Source organism: Poecilia formosa, unplaced genomic scaffold (genome assembly GCF_000485575.1).
Source record: "Poecilia formosa unplaced genomic scaffold, Poecilia_formosa-5.1.2 Scaffold200, whole genome shotgun sequence".
Lineage (NCBI taxonomy): Eukaryota > Metazoa > Chordata > Actinopteri > Cyprinodontiformes > Poeciliidae > Poecilia > Poecilia formosa.
The window spans coordinates 1,010,483-1,034,624 of NW_006800139.1; the positions used below are offsets into that span (position 1 = coordinate 1,010,483).

Genomic DNA, 24,142 nt, shown 5'->3' on the forward strand with positions numbered 1-24,142 from the left:
GCGTCTGACTCCACCTTCAACCTCTAGATGCAGCTTTGCTTCGAAACTATGATGAAAAAAAATTGGGCCAATTGCTTGAATTTTTGGGATTTCTGGAAATTTGGGAACATTGTTAGATAAGACATTTCTTGCAGATGACAAAATAGGCATTCAGGGTCTGATGAAGAAAGTAACTGTTTGTTTTGCAGTCTTGGTTTTAACTTCGTTTTCTCCTGCTGGAGTCTCTCCTTCCTTCTCCTCCCTGCTCTCGCCCTCCGTCTTCGGTGGGAGCCAAGGTGTGGGTGTTAAACCTCAGAGGTCTGCTGGTCTGGTGGCCTTGGCTTTGAAGGGCCTGTGGGTTGTGGGTTCAGATCCCGGGCAGGCCTAACCACTAACGTTCAGTGGTGGAACTCCTCAATCAGCGTGGAAATGGTCAAATCAGCCAATCACGGTGCCAGATTCTGAGTCAGCAGGAACCCAGCTCTTATTCTGGGCTTCTGTCTACCAAATATAGCCACGATTTTAGTTTTTTCTTCTTGGTTTTCCTTCTTGACTTTATTTTTATGTTAGATTTCAATCTGAAATAAGACACAGAAATGAACGAAACTGACAAATTTAATGTAAACGGCCACATAGTAAAATATGAGACTGGGAATCCACCAGTTTCATTGTGAAGGATTTCTGCAAACTGTCTGTCTTGGGCCCATAAACGTGCAGAAATAAAGACTTTTTGAGATTCTTCTAAAAACAAATATGTTTTCCACTTTTCATTTCTACTTGTAAATATATTCAGAGCCTTTTAACTTTTCACATTTTGTCACATTGCAACAGAATCCATGTAACTGGGATTTTCACCAAAACACAAAGGGACATGCAGCTGCGAAGCTGGAAGGACGATGATTCATGACTTTTATCAATTTCTAATATAGAAACAATAAAAGTATAGTAAGTCAAGCTGATGGGTGGAGACCATCTGTGTGGGGGTTAGAGAGCATTAGTGAACAAACTGGCCTAGTCAAAGCATAAAACTAATTGCAGATTTTCTCCATCCAGTCTGAGCTTTAGATATTAAAAAAAAAAAAAACTTCACAGTCAGGATGTTTCATTGGTTTGTCACCAAACAGATTAAAGTTTGTGACTGTAACGTGAAAAAGTTCAAAGGGTGAGACGACCTTTGACACACAGTTATGGTGTAAACAGATTTCTTCATGATTTTAATAAAACCATAAAAGAAACCAAGAAATGCAGCACACTGTGGTATTTTATCCATTCCCATCGTTCTCACCAACTTTTTAAAAATAAAAATGTACTTTTCTGTAAATTTATTTCAGCGGTGTTCCATTTTCTTGCTCATTTTTCCCTTTATGCTCCACTGTGTGCAACATCTAAACAAGTTCCAAACTTTTATAAATAGAAAATGAAAAACATGTTGAATAAATGAAAAGGAGAAACGCACACACAAAAAAATCAGAGCAAACAAGAGGAGAAATAAGATCCAAATTTAAGATGACAGCCTGCGAGAGAAGATGAAGACATTTTTTTACGACTACAGACGCTCTGTGGTCCCATGTGTCTCCTTTTTAACCCATGAAAAAAGTACCCATGCTATTTGGGGATGACTGTCTCCAAAACTTTATAATTCAGTGTATTTATCTTTCTGGCTCCCCTGGTTTTCCTGAAACTGCCTAGATGTCTAAACATAGGGTTTATGAGAGCAGCGCTGATGTGGAAATCTCCTGAAATTGAATGGAATTTTAGCCCACTTTTATATATTTGTCTGTTGTTGGTTTTGTTCGTGGCATTGTCACTATAACAGGCACTGACGCCGCGTGGGAGAGTGTGTGTGTGCGTGTGTGTGTTTGCTTTAGTGACCCAGCATGACATTGTAGTGAGCGTAACGCAGGGCTGCAAGCAGACGAGGAGAAACGAGAGTGTGGGAAAATAAAAAAGACATGAAGGTGATGCTGAAAAAACAGAGGAGAAATCAGAGTGACAGCAGTTACTTTGGCAACCAAATCTATAAAAGTAAAACAAGGAAATAACATCAGCATGGGTGAAAAGACTGCATAAAAATAAAAGGAAAATATTAAAATTTTCAGAAAACCTCAAACCAACAAACACGGCTCCTATTTCCATCTTAGCTCATGTTGTTCAGCTACTGAGCTGCAAACTAGGCAACGTCTCGTCTGATATGACGAACAGGCAAAGACAGGAGGCAAAGTGCCTTAGCATTCTGCATTTTAAAACTTTATCAGTTCAAATGTGTGCAAAAGTGTCAATATTCTGCTAATGTAAAAAAAAAAAAAACATGATTTCTCTTTGTGGTGTTTCCATTAATTAAGAGCTCAATTAAAATGTCATGTGGATAAATTTGTTCACACAATAAATTATTAAAAAAGCACGCCGTCCCGTCATCCTCCTACATCATCTTCTTCTTTTCCGCCAGTAGAAACATCCAGTCGTTGATCATGTGACTCGTCTGATATGCAAAAAACTTTTTCCATTCAGTTTTGCCAAATATCCACTTCATCCTAACGCAAAAACTTTTTATCAAAAAACAATTTTTTAAATAAAATCGCATCTTTGCCATTAAGTAAATTTACTTTCATTATTACAATTTGCACAATTATATGGTTAATGGAAACTAGTGGGATGAAGACAGGAAGTTTCCCTCCACCTGTACCAGTCACACACACCTAAAGGGGAATCTAAGGTAACCACCTAGCGGCCATGTTTTTGAGGAAGCTGCAGAACCGGGGGAAACATAGTAAAAGCTCCCAGGCTGGGATTCGGTTTTCCTGCTGCAGAGCTGCTAGCTGCTCCACCATGAAGCTCCAAACTGCAAAGATGGAGTGAAAAAACAAAAAGAAATGGAAACAGTGTTGATCTTTTCAGGTTGTTCTTGTTATTGTTTTTTTCTCTTTGGTTTAGCTTTCCCCTTCTCAGGTTTCCCCCTCACTACGTTTCCCAACATATCATTGATCTTCCCGTGTGTGTGTGAGCGTGTGTGTGTGTCTGGAGCCATTGGATGAAGTGTGTGGTTACCCACTGGTGTGACCAGGGACACAGGGGCACCTCTCTGCTCCCCACTCTGTCATTTAGCTCTCGCTCTGCCGTGTCGGATCTGCTGAGCTCACCGTGAGTCTGTGGAAAAGGTGACACATCAGATGTGAAAGATGAAGCTTTTACTACAAAATACTCCGTCTTGTTGACAAAACGATTCGCAGTCCGGCCGTTTGGAAGTGGGGTTAGAAGGAGTTATATATGCCCCAACACAGTTATAGGAGAACTGTGTTGGGGCATATTTCTGATCATTCCAGGTTAAAATGCATCAGTTTATTCAGAGGAAAATGCTTTGTTTTGCATAAGACAGCAGCCACCCAATTAAAATGATGGAATCAGATTTTTCTTACTGGTTTTGATCAGTTGGATCTCAATTTACCATCAAAACAGAAATCTTGCAGCTGTGACTCTGCATTTGCCTAAATGTTGTCTTCAAATATGGGGATGCAAACTCAGCAGAAAAACCTGCAAACACTCATACTCCAGATGAACCGTTTCTGAGGCCGACAGCTGAACCTGCTGGAATGAAATTTGCTCTTGGGAGACCACAAACTCCAGGTTTCTGCTCCGTGAAGAAACCTGGCAAACCGGCAAACAGGAGTAACTAAATCAGCAGGTGAAGCTGGAGAGAGCGAGACGGGAAAGATATTTCATATTTTCCAAAGGGACTCTCAATGGTTTGCATCTTTATTTCTGTCTGAAAATGTTTCTCATTCAAATTAGTTTTTCACATAGAGCTGAAACAAATTAAAACATCTGAGTAAAACATAAAAATTAAGCCTATGCTTTTCAACATATTGAGATTTTATTTGATATAGTGACACAAAGTAGTGAATAAACAAAGTAGGAGTGAAATCATTATGGTTTTTGAGTTTTTTACAGCAAAACAGTGTGGCATGCATCTGTGCTCAGCCTGTGATATCTTGTGTCTTCAGAAGCCACTAAATTGGGTCCAGCTGTGAGTAATTCATCCCCACCACAAATCCAGCTGTGACGGCCTCTGAGCTTCGTTAAGGAACGAACAAAAAAGCCAATAAACAGGATGATGAAGACGGAGGAGCGCAGCAGAAAGGTCAGGGAGAAATCTGAGGGAAAGTTCAAAGCAGGTTTTGGTCATCAGGCGATAATCTGTCCGTTTCACAGAACTCAGATCCAACTACCAAACTACTCTGGAGGAGCTGCAGAGATGCAAACCTAAGGTAGGGGAAATCTGTTTAGGGAAAACTTTAATCTGGTTTTATAAAATCAAAATATGTAAAACAGTAAGAATGGAGAAAAGCTGAGCTGTGATTCCCACACATATGGAAGTGAACTCAGTCTGTCTAAAGAGCTAAAAAAGCAAACATGTAATTAATTTCACTACAAAGTTACATCATGAACCACCAAACCTTTTTAGGTTAAAGCTCAGTTTACAGTCCTCCAGAAGGTCAGACTCTATTGTAATATTTTGGCATTTCTCAGTTTGACAAATATTTCATAATGAAATGTGAGACTTTGTATAATCGTTAGTTTAACCAGAACCACCATCTTTCCTTTCTTATTCATCATCTTTTCCCCTTTCTTTGATAATAAAAACATCATCCTAAATTCCTAATTAAGATTTTTTTTAATTCTTCTGTCAAAGAGCGTCTGCACAGTTAGCTGTGATTTATGGCGACACAAAAGGTTCTAGAAACCCAAAAACCTGAAAGCCTCCAGGAGCTGCTGTGTTTCTGCTGCGGTTCTGGATGTGTGGTCCGCTGCTTCTTTTGGCGTGAAACGAGCTGCAATAAAAACTTGGATCTTTCAAGAAGCACAACACAGAGAGCAGAAGAAACCAAACCAGAAGCAAGCGGCGGCTGCTGCTGCACACCAGCGTTCATCAGCTGTTTTACAAACCGCTTCGCACTGCGAGACTCACTGGCATCAATTCCACTGGTTTTTCTTGCTTTGTTTATTTCTTTGGGGGACAGAACTATGTGATCAGGTGCTATTCTGGTTGCTCAGACCTCCAGCTGACTGTCTTTTAACAGTGAAAAAGTAAATGAATGTAATTATTATGAGAAAAAAAAACACCTCTAAATCTTTTGCATCTGAAATGATGGATATTAAATTTGTGTTCAAAGTTTGAACTGAACAAAAAGTGATGCCAGTTTTCAGAACAGCCCTCTGCTGGATAGGAAAGCAAATTACTTCAAATGCACCAACATCAGAGAATGAAGCAGTTATTGAAAATGACTTAAAGACGGAGAGGTGTACTTAATAAATCCATTGAAGTCTTTATGTTGTTTTCTGCCCACGTTACCAAAACTTGGATAACATTTTACACTATTGAAAAATGCATGAAAGATATAAAACAAAGGACAATATTCTCTTCATCAACATTTCTGCAAAGAAAAATTCACCACAGAATATAAAAGAACTTGCTAGAAACACTGGTGCAACTCTACTACTCATCAATTTATGTCTTCATTTACAAGATTCATTTTTAATTAAAAAACAAACTGCCATGATGAAATCTGATTCTCAGCAGAGATTTCTAACACTTCTAGGTTTACGAGTAACCTGGATGTTTAGCAGATAACACCCTGCGTGCTGCATACGTCCCACAGGACTCAAACCTCTCTGCAGACCCACAGTTATAGCAAGTTTTAGGTTCTGAGAGCCATAAAACTCAAGTCCCAAATTATAAACTGTGGTTTTAAACTCTAAACAACAAGTCAAAGTCCTGTGGTTTGAGTCCACACCTGCAGGAAAAGCAGCACCAGCCATGCAGAAAGAGTAAAAGTAACGCAGTTTGATGTTCACCATTAGAGAAACTGAAGTGTCAGCGACTCTTTGGAAGCTCCTTTTCGTTCTAACGTCAGAACGTTTTAGTTCTCTAGACAAAGTGATTTAAGCCAGACGTAATTTTGGGCAGCAGGGAATAAGAAATAAAAACATATAATGAAAACACTTAAAGCATATTTTGGTCCTGGTTTGGTCCCATCCAGAGGCCGGGGTTAGAAGCCATAAGAGCTCCGAGAAAGATCCAGGTTTTTATTGCTACTTTGCTGAAGCCAAGAGAGATCCACCAGACCAAAGAGTGACCTGAAGTCTTGGCAGCAAGTTACTGAAAGACTGAACGGTTTGTGAGAGAATGACTCATTTAGGTCACAACAAATGGTTTTATTTCTGACAGAATCAAATACAAAGAGTCACTCAGTCACAACACGTTATGCCCCAGTATTTCAGACGCCTTCGATTTTTGCAAATAATTTTTTTTCAGTTACCTCCAGAACACGACCAGAACTATCCAGAACGTCACGTCGCTCCTCAGTGCTGCTGTCAGGCCTGCCTGTAAAAACTTTTCCAAACATCCTGATTATGGATGAAGATTCATTTTGAAGATTCTTAACCTTTCTGCAGATGAAGGCTTTAGATCAAAGATTAACATGAGAAATGTTAATATCACATTAAAAGGTAGAAAAGTTTTGAAATGATTTATCTTGGTTACATTGTTTTACCTGGTATTTCAACAGGAGTGTTTAGACTTTTTATATTCACTGTGTCTCTGTTTGAGCTCTATGCTGTCATGATGTGCAGTGGCTGGAGGTGAGGAAGACGCTGCTGAACCCAGGTAGTCATGATGGTGAATGATGGTTTTAATAAAGAATCAGGAAAACAAACTCAAAATCACTGGAAGCAAACAGATGATGAATGAATGACATTAGACAAGGACCAACAAGAGACAAAGACAACAGGTGGACTTAAATACAGGAGGAGGGTAATCAGGAAACTAGACACAGCTGGGATCAACCAGCAGGGAGGGCAGGACAGAGACTCAGGGAAACAGGACTAAAGACAGAACATCTCAAAATAACACAGAAAAACACACATCACAACATATTTATTTGCAGTCATTATTCTGCATAAAGCTTGTTTCCTAATCCTACAGTTAGAAGGTGGGATAGTAACAGAGTTCACTCCATCCTTTACTGTGTTGCCAATAAGCGTCTGTACATCCATTTGACTTATTCCTGTTGGAAAATCTGTTTTAACAGAACAACCTGGCTCATGCTCCATATATGGCAGTGCATATGTTGGATGGAACTTGAAATGAGATTTTCTTAATTCACTTAAACTTAAAGAAAGACAATTTTAGCTTTTAGAGTAAAATAATCCAGAAGTGACAAAAATGCCATCGACTGAAATAAAGTGTGAAACTGCGACTCCAAAACAGCTGAAGTCTTAAATGAATCTGAGAACTTCTTTGTTTCTACATTTACTTTAAGCAAATCAAGTAACTAATCTATTTTACAATACCTTTTTTGTTTATACATTTACGACATAACAGTTGATCTTTTAATAGTTTCTGTCAGAATGTAATTCCAGTGATGAAGCAGCAGATGGCGCCAGATTAACATCTGCACCGTGTTCTTTGCAGCAGCAGCGTCGTCTGTTAACACAGCGGGATTATCAGCTTTTTAACAGATGTTTCTGCTTGGATTAACAACTTCACAACTTCAGCCTCTATCCTCAGTTCATTCACAATACACACCTCTCTGGTCTTGGACCCACTGGACCAAGAACTATTCCAAAATAAAAAAAATGATGCATTAAACCCGGGAGAATCCAAATATCCATGTGTCGACATGCTACACCAGGATTCATGGAAACTACAGCATCACAGAATTCAGTTCAACGGTACAGAAAAAAGCTCACAGCTGTAAGTGCAAATTCATACATATAAAGTAAGTATATGGCAAAAGAAATGTGAATTAAAACCAGCACATTATGTAGCTGTTTAAAATTAAATCATATGCTTTTGCCATATTATCTGGGATTTTTGTAGAATTTGTGCAAATAGTCCTGACTTTTCAGTCCCACTGAGCGTTCTCACTACGTGTGACATTACGGCATCCACTACTGATGATTCTAGGTTGTTTGCAGTTCTCACAAGGGATCACATACAAGACGCAAATATTCAGAAATATGAACGAACAAGCAAAAAAAACAATGGATTTCATAAAAAATTGGAATGGAACATTAAGGTGTGCAGTGTCAACATAGCTTTAGATGCATCCTCCTTCAACCCACCGGGATCAGATTAACCTTCACGTTTGTTGGCGCAGAGATGCATCTGAAAGTTGCTGGATTGTAGCTTTCCAGGACTGGACTTGGGCCGGACCTCTCAGGTCCTAAAGTTCTTTCATTTTAATCTAAGATGTGTAACAAAAATCGCTGATTCCACTGTGACTTTACAGAGGAGGGTAGAGTAGCCACAATATTTAAGCAAAAGCAACTGAGTCAATGTAACTAGTTACTACCTACATCTGGTCTTTTCATGTGAAACAAACACAAAGCAAACATTGACAAGAGTGAGAAAAAATACACAAACCAAAAAAATATAAAGATGCACGAAACATCCAAGTAATAGGATGCAGTGTGACTGAGCTGTGGCACTTTTAATGTCAAAGTTACAGCTTTGCAGAGGCTCAATCAACCTCAATGTGAACTTTAAAAAATAACTTCATTTTAGTTTCACATTATGCAAAGAAATGTCCTGTATGTGAACAAATTGTTTCTTTTCTTCTGTGTTTAGTTCAAAGCAGCTGCACTCACACTGGGTTCCTTTGTGCGAATGTATCAGTACATGTCATGTTTGAGGTCTGTCGACTGAATTACACAGTTTTACGGACACTATTCTGAATAATATGCCTCTGATACTCTGGTACATGTGCCTTCAGTGTAAGTGTGTGTGCAGATAATCCAGTTTTATCAGCAGAATGCTCTTCCTGCCAGGTTTGACCCAGCTCTCTGCAGTCACAGCCGATTTCTCACACTCCTGAAACTGGCTCTCCGAAAACTATTCATCTCTCTACTACAGGCGTCTGCAATCCCATGACAATTTTGCTACCTCAACAGTAAGTTATTGGTTCTTAATAATAATAATAACAACAACATTCTGAAGCATCTGAGTCTGTATTCTAAAAGGCTCCGGCAGAAACAATAACACAACCCCAAAGAAACGCATCTCTTGTGTATTTCATAAAAATTAAGTTGAACGATGAGGCTGAAGTGGAAAACAAAGAAACGCAAAGACAAAGCACATCTAAATATCCACAACAAGAAGTTGCACCTTTTGCTTTTTCTAATGGATGAATTTTCCAAACTTTATGGTCTCCAGCTGGCAAACTCTGTAGCCAGGAGACAGAGCGTTGCTCCTTTTCATTGATTTTTTGACTCTAGCTTATCCTCCCTCTGTATCATCCATTTCATTAGGCTTTGCTTTCAGTTTATTGGGTTTAAGGCATGAGGCTCTGAGGGAATATGTGCTGAGCTTATTGCTTTGGCCAGCTGATTGAGATGAGTCTTATTGCTGGACACTGGAAGACCAAATTACCTCTAGAGAACTGATACTTTTGCTTTTTTATACTCTATAGAATGCATTGAAATACGGAGCACTATCACGTATACATATCCTATAAAACACAGTTCTTCATAGAATCTGATTGCAGTCATCACAATATTAAAATTAAGTTTTAAAAAACTGTGAACCTGTTAATGCATCAAGGTTCACTTAATAGTTGTGGTGCAAATGCAATGAAATGATAATTTAAAAAGCTTTAAAATGTCCAGAAAAGATAAAAAATATATATATTTAAATTAACTGCAAAACGTGGACAAATCTGCCAAAAGCATTCAATATTATATTCAAAAGTCAAATCTCAAATCTGAACACAAAACATGAAAATAGGTCCATGTGAATTGACATGGCCACAAAAAAGGCGTATATTTTTATAACCTATCCATCAATTAAGTTTATTATATGGCACATTTCAGCAGCAAGACAGTTCAACGTGTGTTACATCATGAAAACCAATAACAAGAAGTCATGAACACAACACAGAAAAGCTTTCTATTGCTTAAATATCTACAGCAACAACTTTTTGGGGGATTTTAAAGATCCGTCTTGTTTTATATAATCTGACATGACGCCTCCTGTCAATCATTCCTGGGTCTTTGTCGCAATTTGTCCCGAATAGCTGGCTATCTGTCGGTGCCACCTTTCGAAAACCGCTACCGTCGTATTTAGCTACATTCCGAAGAATCGCAGTTAGCGCCGAACAGGCTGCAGCTGTTGTTTACAATATGGCAACGACATTAAAGACGGCGAACTAAAGCCGTTTATAAATGTGTTTGCCTGCTATATAAACTTAAAACATAAAGTTTTAAGAGAGCAGCTGAAGGAAAGCTAGAAATTAAATTAAATTTACCGTAATCTTCGACGAAACAAAACAGGTAAAACGAAACTTCCACAGTTAAGATCCATAGCAAATCTGCTGAGTAAACAACCTGTGACGTAATGTCGGTGTGCGCATGTGCATTGCCACCTGGCAGGACGGATTGTTGGGTTACACACCTGGTTTGGTCTTTGCTAATCCCAGCGGTCATGGACATTTCAAGGAAAATGGGAAATCATGGTTAACGCTGTCAGTGGTGGACGAGGTGTTACCCAGGGCAGATAGACAGTGGAATACGATTATTACATAAAAAAAACAAAAACAGTATGGAATAATGCAAGAAATGGATCAAGGCCTGCAGCCGACCTCATGGAACTGTGACTGACCAACTACCACACTGTCATCTGGTGGTGAGTATCTCATTTTTTGTCATAATGACACTTATTGATGGTCCAATCAGAGATCATTAAGTGAAGGCAGTGATTTTATTCGTGTATATTACGATTGTAGCTTTATGGCCTGGTGTCTTATGAGGAAAAATGACTCAAAAATGTTTCAGGTGATGCACTGAGTTCCACCTCAGCCATTATACAACCGTTTGCTTGTCGGAGGTTTGCTCTACTTCCTCATGGGGGCGGAGCCGGCATCATATCAATTAAAACTTAGTCATCTGCTGAATATGTTGAGAAAAAGGAAAGGGTAAACAAAGTCAAAGAAATCACAAAGCTCAGTGTTTGTGGGATCATCTTTAGCCTCGTGCTGCGCTGGGAAAGCTAAATATGTCCTGCTGAGTTTCTGTGCTGCAGTGTGAGTGATTTGGTGTTTTCAACTTAAGTAGACATTTTTTTTTTTTCCCAAAACAGAGGAAAGTATGTCAATTTTTAAAAAATGCCCTCTGGTCAAACTTAGACTGAATCAGTTAGCAAAGATTTCCAATTTTGTTTTTAAGATAAATTTTGCTTTGGAAAGCCCTCGGTCTGTTTGTGGAAAACCAAAACAAAAAATGTTAATGTTTTAATAAAATCGTTTTCTTACACTCAGTACTGTATGTATGTTGCTACACCCATAATTCCTGTGAATATCTCATGTTGTAAATCAGATAGGTTTGAGCTGTAAAACCTCAAACAAAGAGAATATGGTTCAAAAAGATATATATGCATCTTTTTACTAACTCCTCAATTCCTGCAGCCATTCACCATTTGCTTCATATGGATAAAACGTAATTGTCTTTTATCCTCCCTCGTGTGTTTGCCTCTCATTTCCTTCTCCCTCACCCAGGTAGCAGCGCTCACTTTTATGGCCACCTTTCGTTTCTCTCAGCCAATCTTTCTCTGCGGTCTCCAGAAGCTTCCATCAGTGATTACACATAACCCTTTAGTAATTAAGCTAAGAACACTGATGGGCCTGCGGGTCGTAAATAAACCACTATAAGTGATATTAAAGTATGGGGGAGAGCACTGGCAGGGAAAACATGTTGTCAGGAGTTTTAGATAAACACTGACTGTGCAGCAGTTCTCCTCCTCGCCCAGGTCTAAGCTGTGGTAGGTGACAGAGATTTATTCATCAGGAGCCTCGTCACAAACATAACTTGTCAAAATTACAATTGCAAAGTCTGAAGGCAGGGAAGTATGGTTGGATTAAAGATTGTGATCTGCTGAAGATGATGGAAGATAAATTAGATGAACACTGTAAAGTGTTTCTTTTTTTCTGATAACATGCCACGTTTAAATAAAGCTGTATCTTTGGAGAAACTGCTGTGAAGCTAAGAGCATCATCGTAAGTCAAAATGTTTCCACCTTTATTGTGGGACAGATGTTGAAAGTTAAAATAGATCAAATGGGGTTTTGTCAGTAGTTTATGAGTAGTAAGTATCTTACTTACAATAATTAAAACTTTTAGTGTCTTCTCAAAACAGAGTAATTTTTAAATTGTGTCTGAGAAATGTCATGTTTAATAAGAATGCTCTTTTAAAAATCTCTGACATAATGCAAAGTGTTATGAATTGTTAGGGTGCAGAAACTTGTCTTTAACGGGAAAACGCAGCAGCCAGCTGCAGTATTTATCAAAGACACAAGGAGCTCTGTACTTTTGTATGAAACATGTCTGGTTGTTACTTTTTACCTCCATGATGCTGGATTCAGTTGAAAGGAGGAAAAGCCCGTGTTCAAGGCTGCAATCCTCTGTGATTTTGCAACAGAGAGAAGTAGCTTTGTGATCGGTTTTCATGTAAACAATGTTACCAAGGTAACTTGTACAAAAATAAACAGGTGAGGAAAACAGCAAAAAACACAATTTTATAGGTTTTATTATTATTATAATTAGCTTAAGATGCCTTCTCAGATTAAGTTATTCCGGCTGGACAAATGTTAAGTTTTAAACGATGTGGCATTGCTTTGAGAAGCAGGTATGTCTGCAGATGAAGGAGGAAGGGCCAAACCTGATTGGACGAAAGTAAATCCTTTTTTTATGCTTCTCTGGCATCAGAATTTCATTTATGTATTTATTTCCCACAAATTTTCTGTTGTAACGGAGGTTATCAGAAGACTTATTAAGCTTTTAACAGCAGGCAGATTGTGTTAGCTGGTCTGACATCAACCATGTGTTCTTCCCTCCCTGCCAGATTAAGGAAAATAAATAATTTGTTCTTAATAACTGGATAAATACATAAAGCAAAATAATAAAATTGATAGCAACTGAGCTATCAAATGTGCCTGTGTCGGTGAGGATAACCAACACAGAACGCTGCATTGTTGTGTTTGAGAAAAATATTTAAAGTGCAGTGATGTCCAGTTATAGAAGCCTAACTTTGTCAATACTGAAACCTTTTACAATGTCATAGTTCAGGTCAAAAGGCCCTTGAACTGGATTTGTAATATGGCGGCCTCTCTGCATTCAAGCTGCCACTTTGTAATCAACATAACTAATAATCTAGTTTTATTCCAAGCTAAATAATAATGTTTTTTCCAGTTGACTGACTGAACTTGGACGTGTTAAAATCTGTGGATCTGAAAACAACCATGGAACAGAAAATAATCCAAAAGAGTAAAAATATGTGCACCCAAAATAGCAACGGAGGTGTGGTGGCAACGTTCCCCTTCGCCCATCCAGTCATCGTTCTTCCTGTAGTGAGATTATTAAAATCATAATGAGACAGTTGCCGTTTTTGGAGACCGAGATGAGAAGAAGAAAAAATCCTCCTCATTGCTGAAGCTAAATAATTAAAAGGATGAAAGAAAATGACTCTTTTTGGGGAAGGATTATTATTATTAGCCAAGAATATCTAGACCGTCTTCTGCATGACGATGTCTTCACTAAAGTTATTCATATGTGTGCCATGCACATGATAATTAGACTTGAAATACGAACAAAAATGTGGCTGAAACATATTTCAGATCCGTAAAAAAGCAGAAAATGGAGACATGGAGCCTGCATTTGCATCCTGACTTTATTTAGCCTTTAGCTGTTTCCAACAAAGCAGATTTTCTTGTTAAGTGTCACATAAATTTCCATAGTGTTCTGCAGATTCTCCAGACTGACGTTGAATAATAAGGATGTTGTTTACCTTGCAGCTGTAATACTAACAGAACTCATTTCTGACTCACGACATTGACATGTTTACCGTGGTTACTTCTAAACAAAAATGAATCTTTGGGTATTTTTCTGTTTTGGTTTGAATTTATTTATTACATTCTGTATCAAGCTTAAATACCAACAAGCAAAAATTCTGTTGCAGGATCATAAACAATTAATCATCTCTGATTTGACTTTTATAGATAAATGTTTGAGTAAAATGAAAATTGTTCTTTTATTCTATGAACTACCGACAACATGTCTCCGAAATTCCAAGCAAAAATGTATTATTTATTTGTAGAAAATGAGAAATTGTCAAAGTAATGAAAAAGATGCAGAGCTTTCAGACCTAAAATAATTTAAACAAAACAAGTTCATATTCATTTAGAAACAATAATACCAAAGTTTTAACTCAGAAATCAATACTTGGAATAACCAGCAGGTTTTCCATGGGGTTCAGTGCAGTGGGCTCTTAATGTTTTCCAGAGCTTATAAACTGTTTGCTTTTTTTACTTTTCAATATTTCCAAAAATGTTAGAGTTTATGCTTACTTTTTGACATACAAGGCAAAAATATATAAATATATATATTTTTTTTCCTTTTCCAGCGCACTGTCAGAATGAATGTCTCTTAACTGAATAATATCTCTTATGATCTACTGGAGAAGAGGAGGGAAGATGCAGAGGAGAGACTGAATTACTAGAGGATAAACTGTAATAAAACCAACCTTCTGGTTCTCTGGTCCAAAAGCTTTGCAGTTGCTGCACGATGCTTTCCGTTCAGTCTGAATTTGGGCTTTATGTCACTTTCTTCTGGCAAGTAATCAGTTATGAAATTGTTTTTCACTTTGGTGTGAGAAAATGGATCTGTGGCGTGTGGAGAATTTTGAGGGTGTCATGCTCAGCATGTGAGAATTAGCTGCTCTGGAGTCTGCAACACATTCTTCCTTAAACACCTGAAGGCTGAGTGCATTAAATTACAGGCCAGCTGCAGCAGTTATTGATGGCTACTGCTGCTCTGTGCACCACGCTGCTGCAGAGGACCAACAACCAGACTTTAACTGCTGCTTGATTGATTCAACGCGATTTTGAAAGCTCTTTTGTGTTTAAATCTGACAGATTTGCATTCTTACCTGTCTCATCATTCTCTATCGTACATCTTGGTTCGTTTTAGGAAGTCAGTGGAAAACTGTTGATAGAGAGGAACAGCCTCCATTATTTATAGCAGCGTGCAAGGAGTCTGCCCAGTTTAGTATGAGATCAGTGTTGTGAGCCAACAGCAGCTCTCAATCATGCCGGCCCCTAGTGGAGCGTCAATCAGCCTTTAGACAGTGTGTGATGGATTTTCCCAGAGCCTGTTCAGACAGACCAGTCAGGCCCAGATTTACCGAATCCTTTTACAGAGGTTTAAATGAAGAAGGAACATCCAACCTCACCCTTTTTCATTCTGGCTTATTATAGCATCAGCTGCAGAATGTTCATACTATGAAAATGGGCTACACATAAATGTTAAAGGTTGTCCAAAGAGACTTTCTGCTCTTTTGTAAACTGACATCCTGTTTAGCTGCGTTTCCATTAAACATCTTTGTCGATATTCTTCTAATGTCAAAAAAAACACAATTTCACAATTGCGACGTTTCTATTAAATAATTAATGAAATTAAAATCACACATGAACGCAATGAGACAAAACAAATCATGGCAGCGACGGATGTAAACAGAGATGTATTTATAACTTAGCCGTGGCGCTAACGCTCATCATCCATCAGCCAATCAGAGGACATGTTGGCGTCTCACTCAGACGTCGGAGGTCAAACCCTTTATACTTGGGAGCAGTTTGTGAAAATTGTAGTCTAATTTTCCAGAAGACATTGACTATATTAGTTGAAAATTATTTAAATAATTGATTTATTACGATTAATCTGATTATTCATTGCAGTCCGAGACAATTACTACATGTTTTATCATTTCTCCCTCATAGCTGTTGTTTGCTCAGTGACTTAAACTCCACATCTTGTTTCCTTCCTCACCAGATGCTCTGTTGGATTCACACGGTTCTTGGTTCTCAGGTCCTTTAACTTTTGGGTCATAGTTTCTGCACATTTCATATTTTTTACTTATTAAACATTTTTAACTCTGTTTCACTCCTTCTGGAGTCAGGACAAGGAATCCGTTGCTAAACAGAATCTGGTTTCCAGCTGGTTTCATCCTGCTGAAACTCGTGCACAAAGGTTAAATATAAAAATGGGTTCCAGCTCAGTACCACAAGTTGTACCTAATAAAGTGGCCAACAGAGAAATTACATTTAGCATGAAAAAAAAAAAAAACTAAAATATGCGGCTGTGACTTTTGTCACTTTTTGAATCCACTCCCACACACAGCAGCGTGTTTTGGTAAATCGGCTGTTATCTCGTGACTATTATTGGAATCGTCGAGGTGTTGGTGTGTTGGGGAATAAATTTTAAGATGTTTCTGGAGCCTCCATGTTTCACCAGCTTCTCGTTCCAATGCAGCATCAGCTGTGTGAGACAGAGCTGTCTCTGGGAGGTACAGTACCTTCTGCTATCTTCTCCCCGCTGAATTAAACCGGTCTCTTCCACAACAATTCAGCCTTTGGAAAGTTTCTTTTTACTTCCTCACATGTATGGAACCAAAGTTTTTCCTTGTTCTCACAAATGTAAGAGTCACTAAAGAGTCTGGAACAGAAAGCCGGACCACACCCTGTAACATTCATCATCAGAACCTGGCTGCAGATCTAAAGCGTCCTGCTGGATTAAAATCTTTTAGCACCAGCCACTACGATGCTTTCAAAATACCATAAATTTTCTTTTTTCCCCAATTTGAGACTTTGTTTGACCTCAGTCACCTCATCTAGGTGCCCAGATGCATTGAGTTATGATCGACTGATTTGTTTTTTTTATATGAAGGAGTTGAATTGCTTGACCTACTAATGAAGTAGCCAGTGAGCCACACAGGACACACACCTAACGGTAATTTAAAGTGACCCACACATGTACAGTGAGGACATTCAAACTTCATGCAGATTCAGGATTTAAACCCAGAATTACTTTGCCAACAGCTTCACTCTGCAGCCGTTTGTCAGAAAATATTTAAAAAACGCTCCAGAAATCCAAAATTCTTTCACATTTCTGTGAAAAGGATATCGGTTAACTTGGTAAATTGCCGTCGCTGGGCTCTTTAGTCCTCTCTGCCCCGCAGCAAGTGAAGAAACCCTAATGGTTGAGTAATAACTTCTCTTTATATAAACATTATAACAGGATTAGAATGATCCCACGTCGCCCATCCTCGTTTTTCAGCCGCACTCGTCTCTGGAAGTCTTTCTGTCTCTCCTTCTGTGTCTTTCTACCTCACTTTATCTCTGCTGTTTGCCTGTTATGTCAGGCTGTCTGTGTGAATCCGTCACTGAACCTGAGCTCTTGAGGGCCAGCAGGGTGGACGGGCAGTGTGTGTGTGTGTGTGTGTGTGTGTGTGTGTGTGTGTGTGTGTGCGCATGCTTGCAGCAGACAGTGAAAGCATGATGTGTACAGCAGGTGAAAGACTTTGAATGTTTCCCTTTGTGTCCCTTTCTCTGTGCTCACTGTCCTTCTATTGGCAGGGAGTCTTTTTTTGTCGTGTGTGTGTGTGGGTGTGTGTGCGTGTGTGTGTGTTTGCACACATTGTTGCAGCATGTGACTAAACAACGGAAAGTGAACATGGCAGCTGCCACGCCACACAAACTCCCACTCCTCAGACAGACCCCCCCCAGTAACACACTGGCGCTCCCAGTTCTTGAGCCACTTCTTTACCAGACTTTAGTTTGTTTTCATACTTGATAGTCTGGTAGATTCAGTTCAGTTTGGGAACAAATATGCCAACATTTGTTACATTTTCAGCTGCTGTGGTTCACTTTCACACTCCACTGTGTCAAACCAAAAACCCTCTAGAAAAACGTGTTCCCCTCCTGGCCTGTGGTGGCGCTGCACCAGGAACCACTGAAGGAAACGACACCAAAACCTCTAAAGGAGACATGAGTGCTTCCTTCGTCTCTCCATGTTAAATGGCGTCAGATTTTAACAGTTGTAGGATTTCTCTTTTGTCTTTTGCAAAAAATCCAGCAGCCATTTCACATGCGTTTGTTTTGGTTGTATTTACCCAGAATGCCCTGGGGTATAGTCCGCTTCCTGCTTTTGGAGCGGTCTCCAGTCCACTTTGCGTTCACATATGCATTCAAACCGAAGCAGAGTTCACTTCAAACTGAGACCGAGGTTTTTAGGCGAACCAGACGTCTCTTGTTCATTCACACCAAACAACCTAAACAGACATAATCTACATCATTTACTGTTTTGCATGAAAACCCTTTAATTTCTGTCTATTGTGGACTTCTTCCACTTTGAAATTTGGTGTTATTTTTAGTTTTTCCCACCCTTAGGGCCCACATATTTTCCTTTTTTCTTTTTTCTTATTGTGATAAAAAAACACACACCATGCATGATAAAATAAAAATACTAATTTTAGATTGCAATGGTTATCAAATCTCCCATCCATTAAAGGACATTTTAATGGCTTTCTGTGAAATGATGACGGTTCTGAGCTTATTATCTGAGCTGATATAAACCAGAAGCCTCAACATGCATAATTTCGTTCAGCTCTATGATAATCAGATGGGAAAATTGAACCAGAGATGATTGATTATGCACAAATTACTGCAGGACAGTTTATTGGTTTAAAAAAAAACTATTGGAAACCAAAACCATCTTATGTTCTACTTATCCAATCAAACACAAAGCTTTTGGTTGTAGTGTGACAAAATGTGAAAAAGTTCAGTAGCTATAAGGACTTTTTCAGTGCACATCCATCCATCCATCCATCCATCCATCCATCCATCCATATTTAATCTTTGCGCTCCTGCGCTGTTAGTCTTGCAGACTCTTCACACTCTGCTGTTTGCTGCATCTTCCTGTGTTGTTTCATCCGCCTACCTCCCTCTGCTGCGAAAAGCCATTTTTAAAACTGTTAAAAGAGAAAAATGAAGGCCTCTGAAAAAGCCAAGTCAAGCAACGTCTCGTCTTTAAGTCACATTTAATGATTTGACAGAAGTCAGCCCTCAGTGTCAGCAGGCGCAATTAATTCTGATCCTTTATCACTGTAAAACAGCAGCTGGCGTTTTCCCAGTCATTATTTCCACAATGAAACGTAAGTTAGTGTTTTCTGTAGGAGCTTAAAAGTTAAACAAAATCAGAAGTTGTGATGAAATAAACTATTTTCATAAAGTGGAACCGAATGTAGACCAACTCCAGGGGGGAATCTGTGCATTCCCTCTGCAAAATTAGATTTTCATAAAGAATAGCCCAAAGAGAGGCAAAGTATTTATGGTCTATAGTTTAAATAACTTAGTACAATTTAAACAAGACGAAACTAACTTTAAAATAACTTTTCAGCAAGTCCAGGATTCCTGAATGTTGCTGAAAAAGTTTTGTTCCTTTGGCAGATAATTTCACTTATAACAAAACATTTTTCTATAAGTGAAATAATCTGCCAATATAACTATAACTTTTTCATTAATATTAAGGAATTATTGACTGAAAAAAGCTCCTGTATCTTACTGAAAAGTTAATTTAAAGTTAGTTTTGTCTTATTTCAAATTTATTAAGATATTTGTTCTAGAAAATAGACAAAAGTACCTGGTGAGACCTGAAGCCAGAGGCAACCTCCATTCTGTAACATCATACGAAATACAGGTAGAAGCTTAAAATAGTTATTTGTTTGATAACAAATTCATAAACTGTTCTGTTCATGTTGTCTGAGTTTAAAACAGAACTTATTCTCCTTTTTTAACTGTAAAAAGAAGAAAATAAAGAGAGTAATGCATAAAGCTGCAGACCTGTTGTAAGTGTGGCGTCTGAAAACAAAAGAACTTCATATTAGCTCAGGGGTCTTCAAACTGCGTCTCAGGGGCCGTTAGTGGCCCTTGGAAAGACTGTTTATGGGCCCCGACAACAACTCAAGATTTATACAAAGATGGTCCTCCAGCTGACAAATTAAAATCTTCATAAGAAGAAAAACTCTGCATACAAACCAAAGCATCATTATTCACATTTTAGTTTGATTTAATTGGAAATCAGATCATAAATATTCAAGGATTTTTACTCAAATTCAGAACTGGGCATTCATTGGCTAAATACGGCAAGCAGTTTTGAAAAAGATTGACTCATATTCAGGTCTTGTTCCTCAAACACAAGATTTGTTGTTTTTTCACGGATGAAAATAGTAAAATAAAATCAACTTGAAAAATGTAGGAAAAGTTTTTGGATAAACATGATTTAGAAATCCCATTTCCTCACCAATCATACATCTTTGTCCTTTTTATTAAAATATGTGTAGGGAAACCAAAGACATATCAAATTTACTCATTTACTTACCGATTTTTGTGTCTTTCCATTTCAACAAAACAGTTTAGGTCCAAAATGTAAAAAGTTTGGACACTTCTGGACCATCTCTTTGAGAAACAGCAAAGTTTTTATTGTTTTCAGATAAATTCATGGCAGTACGGATTTTAACTTTTCCCACTTGTGTTCAGGCCTGCGTTTCTAACTGTTTGTCTTTTTGACCGGTGCTGGTTTCTGGTTTTCTGCTGCAGCTCGCCATTCGGCGTTTTGCTGCTCGGTTTTTCTTTTGTTCGGCGGCAGACGGCCGCCCACCCTGAGCCTGCTTCTGTCAGAGTTTGCAGATTTGATCATAGCATGTTCGGCACCCCGAGGAGACAAATGTTCATAATTTTCACAGCATATATCTAAAAGTTGATTTCTGCACAAATGTTATTTTAGCTCCAGCCGTAAATTTTCTGCAGAAAAACGTGGTTCGTTATGCTTCTAGACAAATGATAAAATCTGTTGGAGGAAAGGTTTGCTTGGCCAGGATTCTTCCTCCAGAACTGAAATGAGTTTTTCTTGAAAATAAAGACAGAATAGTGGCTGCTAGAAGGATAAATTGTGTTATTCGTTAAAGTCTTGCTTGTTTTAAAACATGTCAGCATGATCAGCTTCAGCGATAAAGAAGGCAAACCTGCTCACGTTGTTTGTCATACTCCTCTCCTTTTTCTCCTTTTCCTTTAAAAATAACACACAGTTTGAAATGTGAGATCATTACGTTGTAATAAACCAGTCGATGATTTTCCTCAAAAGCTTTAAAACCTCCCTGAAGCTCAGATTATGTGTGTATATTCATCAAAGTCCATCCCGGCAGAACGCCGCTGATCTGAGACCTGTAATTATCTCCCCATGCTCCCCAACTCATAATGACCCTCATTCATCAGGAGATGCTCTTCTCTGGACTGATGCGCAGACTGGGGGGGAGTTTCAGGTGAATCGGAGAAAACGGCGACTTCCGGAGGAAACATCAACCCTGATTCAGGAAAAAACGCAGCAACTTTTCAGTGAAACATGTTTTATCACAGCCAGGAAAAAGGTGAAAATCTCCTTCTCTGCTTTCCCTCAAGTGATGCTCTGATCATGGGTGATTGTGTATGGGGGGGAGAATACATGAATAAATTCATTATCTGATTAAAGAGACACAAATGCATCTGTAAGGCGAAGGATAAGTAAAACACCTTTTACCTTCTTTCAGTAACTACAGAATAAACAGGTTATTTATGTTTTACAAGAAAAGGAAAAAAATATCCTGTCAGTTTTGCTTCACTAAAATGAGAAAATACTGGAAGGATGTTGACTAAATCTGGACTGTAAACATTGTGATTCAGCACCGCGATCAATCACCATGACAGTGATTAGGATGTGTGTAAACTGTTTCTCTGTGATGTGAAGCAGGGAGGAAGCCATGATGGTTGTTTCAGAGAGAGCAGCAGCATCCTGGCTGGAAGGCTGTCGGCTTAATTCCAGCTTCTCCGTGTCAAAGTGTTGGTGGGAAAGACGCTGAACCCCGTGTTGTTCACAATCTACATATCAGGCAGAATTATTCAGTAAATGAGCTTTGATTGGTTAGAAAGATGTTTTTTAATTCTATCTTTATTTAAACGGGCAATAAAACAAGCTAAGAACAAACGTCTTATTGCAACTGTAGCCTGGCAAAAGGCAAAATGACACAAACATGAAAACGATGAACGAATTTCAGCATTCAGAAGAACAGAATAGTGAAGATGTCCAGTTTGTGGATTTTTCTGTATTTCATTCCAGTAAAGTGAAAAGACAACAAGCCGGACGCAGAATAAGTTTTAGAAAATGTTAACAGAAGCAGGTTTGCAGATTTTAGTATTAATGATAAACTAAATAATATGAAGTTTATGGAGCAAATCTTTGGATGCTGATCTGTAAATGACATCATCATAATAATCAAACATGTGAAGAGCGGTCAGTGTTTTCACTGCAGATGAAATGAAAGGAGCGCTTTCTATACAGGAACTCGATTTGATCTCAGTCAAATCATCAATATTTTTCTTCTGAAAGGAAAATATTTTCTCTACCTGACATTAAGGATGCAGATTCCTGGCGATACATTCAGAATTTTATGGTGCGTCTCTTTTTTTTTTTTACCAAACCAAATGACTTTGTTCTTAGAAATGTTTTCTTAGCATGCAGACTGGAAATGGAAATGGATTCTAATAAAACTCATCAGACGTAGTGAGTCTATAACAGGACAGTGGAGGAGAGGACTGTGTCATCAGCATAAAGGTGAACATATGAATCTACAGCAGGATTTGCTGTGTCACAAGTGGAGAAAAGAGTAGGACCAAGTATTGACCCCTGTGGGACTAAAAACTAGAAATATTCTAAAGAAAAATGTCCTCCATTTTCATCTGGCTTGATTACAATCAAAGGTCATTCAAATGATGTTAATTATTAAAAGAGAAAATTCTTCAGATTTGTTTTGTCTAAAATAAGTTTAAAAGTAAAAGCTATGAAATATTGTTTGTACAGATCTGAAACCTCAGCTCCTAGATGTAAATGAAGCTCTGCAGCGTCCGGCTTACTGAGGGCAGTGAAGCACAGAGCGGTAAGTCACCAAAGGTTTTTACTGCCTGTTCTGCCCAGAGTTTATGGGATCTTATCAATTAGCATGCTCACTGCTGTAAACAGGCCGGTCGCTTTGTGTGCTGTCAGCTTCATGCATCACTGCCTTGTTAAAATCAGACGAATGCACTTTAAAGAGCCAGATGATAAAAAAGGAAGCAGCAGAGTTACTGTCTGGTCTGGCACCAGTTCAGTCTGGTCCCTGGATGTGAAAAGACATTTAATGTGCCAAAGCAGCTACACGCTTGTGCATCTGCAACTTGAGGACACTTTTTCAGATTTTATCTGCATGCGGCTCCCTGGAAGCTGCACAACCTTTTAAAGCATTTCTGTTAAACTGGCCCTTTAAAATCTTCTTCAGCCATAAAAATTAGACAGAGTAACTCACTGAGCCATATAGGATTATGTTTATTCATCAAAGAAATATCTCATTCAGTTTGGCTGTAAGGCTGGAATTAATGCATAATGAACTCTCAAAATAAATTACATAATCTTGAGCTAAAGATTCCTGCAAAAGTTTTCATTAAATTTATATTTTTTCTCATTAGTCACAAACTTTACAGAGCCTAAAGTAGCTCATCATCAAGTGGAAGCAAAACTTTATGTGTTTTCAATATTTTTTTTGTAGATATATTTCTCAGCAAGTCCAACTTAGATGAAGAATATGTTTATTAAACAAACATTTTGAGCTCTGGACTTTGACTAGGCCATTCTAACTCACAAATATGCTTTTATCTAAACCATTATATTGTTATATTGCTTGTTTGAGGTAAAACTTCAGCATTTCCATCCAGTTTCCTGTCACCTCAGTCCAGCTGGACAAAGGCATCCCGTAGCATGATGCTGCCACCACCATGTGTCTCAGGGGGATGAAGTTCGTCTTTTCCACCACATCCTTTTATATTAAACAGAAAAAGTTCAGTTATGGACTCATCTGAATAAAACGCCTTGAACAGCAAACTGAACTGAGCTGCAGGGAAAAGACGGTGTTTGGTGAGACCGAAGGTTTGGCAAACAGAATGGTTGCCATGGGAGATATTATGTGTTGCCATGGGAGTCATCTTATAGCACAATCAAGTAACTGTTACCTTCAGTAGTTACAGAAAGACTTTGCATATCAAACATGACTTAAAAGAAGTCTGATGTCTCTTTAAGAAAGTACCGCTCTTTCAGGAAGTCATCTCAAGCCTTTAACAGCTTTTTCACTAGCGTTACACAGCATAATGATGTGCAGTTCCACCAGGTGTTTGCTAATTGCTGCTGGCTAGTCTGAAGGAGCTGAGTTGGGTGAGGGCTGCTCTGTG

General features: G+C 38.5%; 1 long non-coding RNA gene across 3 annotated transcripts in view; it reads right to left on the minus strand.

Annotated features, from left to right (window-relative positions):
• Window positions 1-24,142, minus strand: part of LOC103148203 (uncharacterized) — a 37,745-nt gene that overhangs the window by 12,687 nt on the left and 916 nt on the right. The window contains exon 3 of one of the 3 annotated variants that reach the window (XR_001664053.1): window positions 3,029-3,123. This is a non-coding gene — a long non-coding RNA (uncharacterized LOC103148203). Of the gene's footprint in view, window positions 1-3,028; window positions 3,124-19,486; window positions 19,531-19,580; window positions 23,734-24,142 lie in introns of those variants that run through there. The other 2 variants (XR_001664054.1, XR_001664055.1) reach the window with 2 other exon arrangements.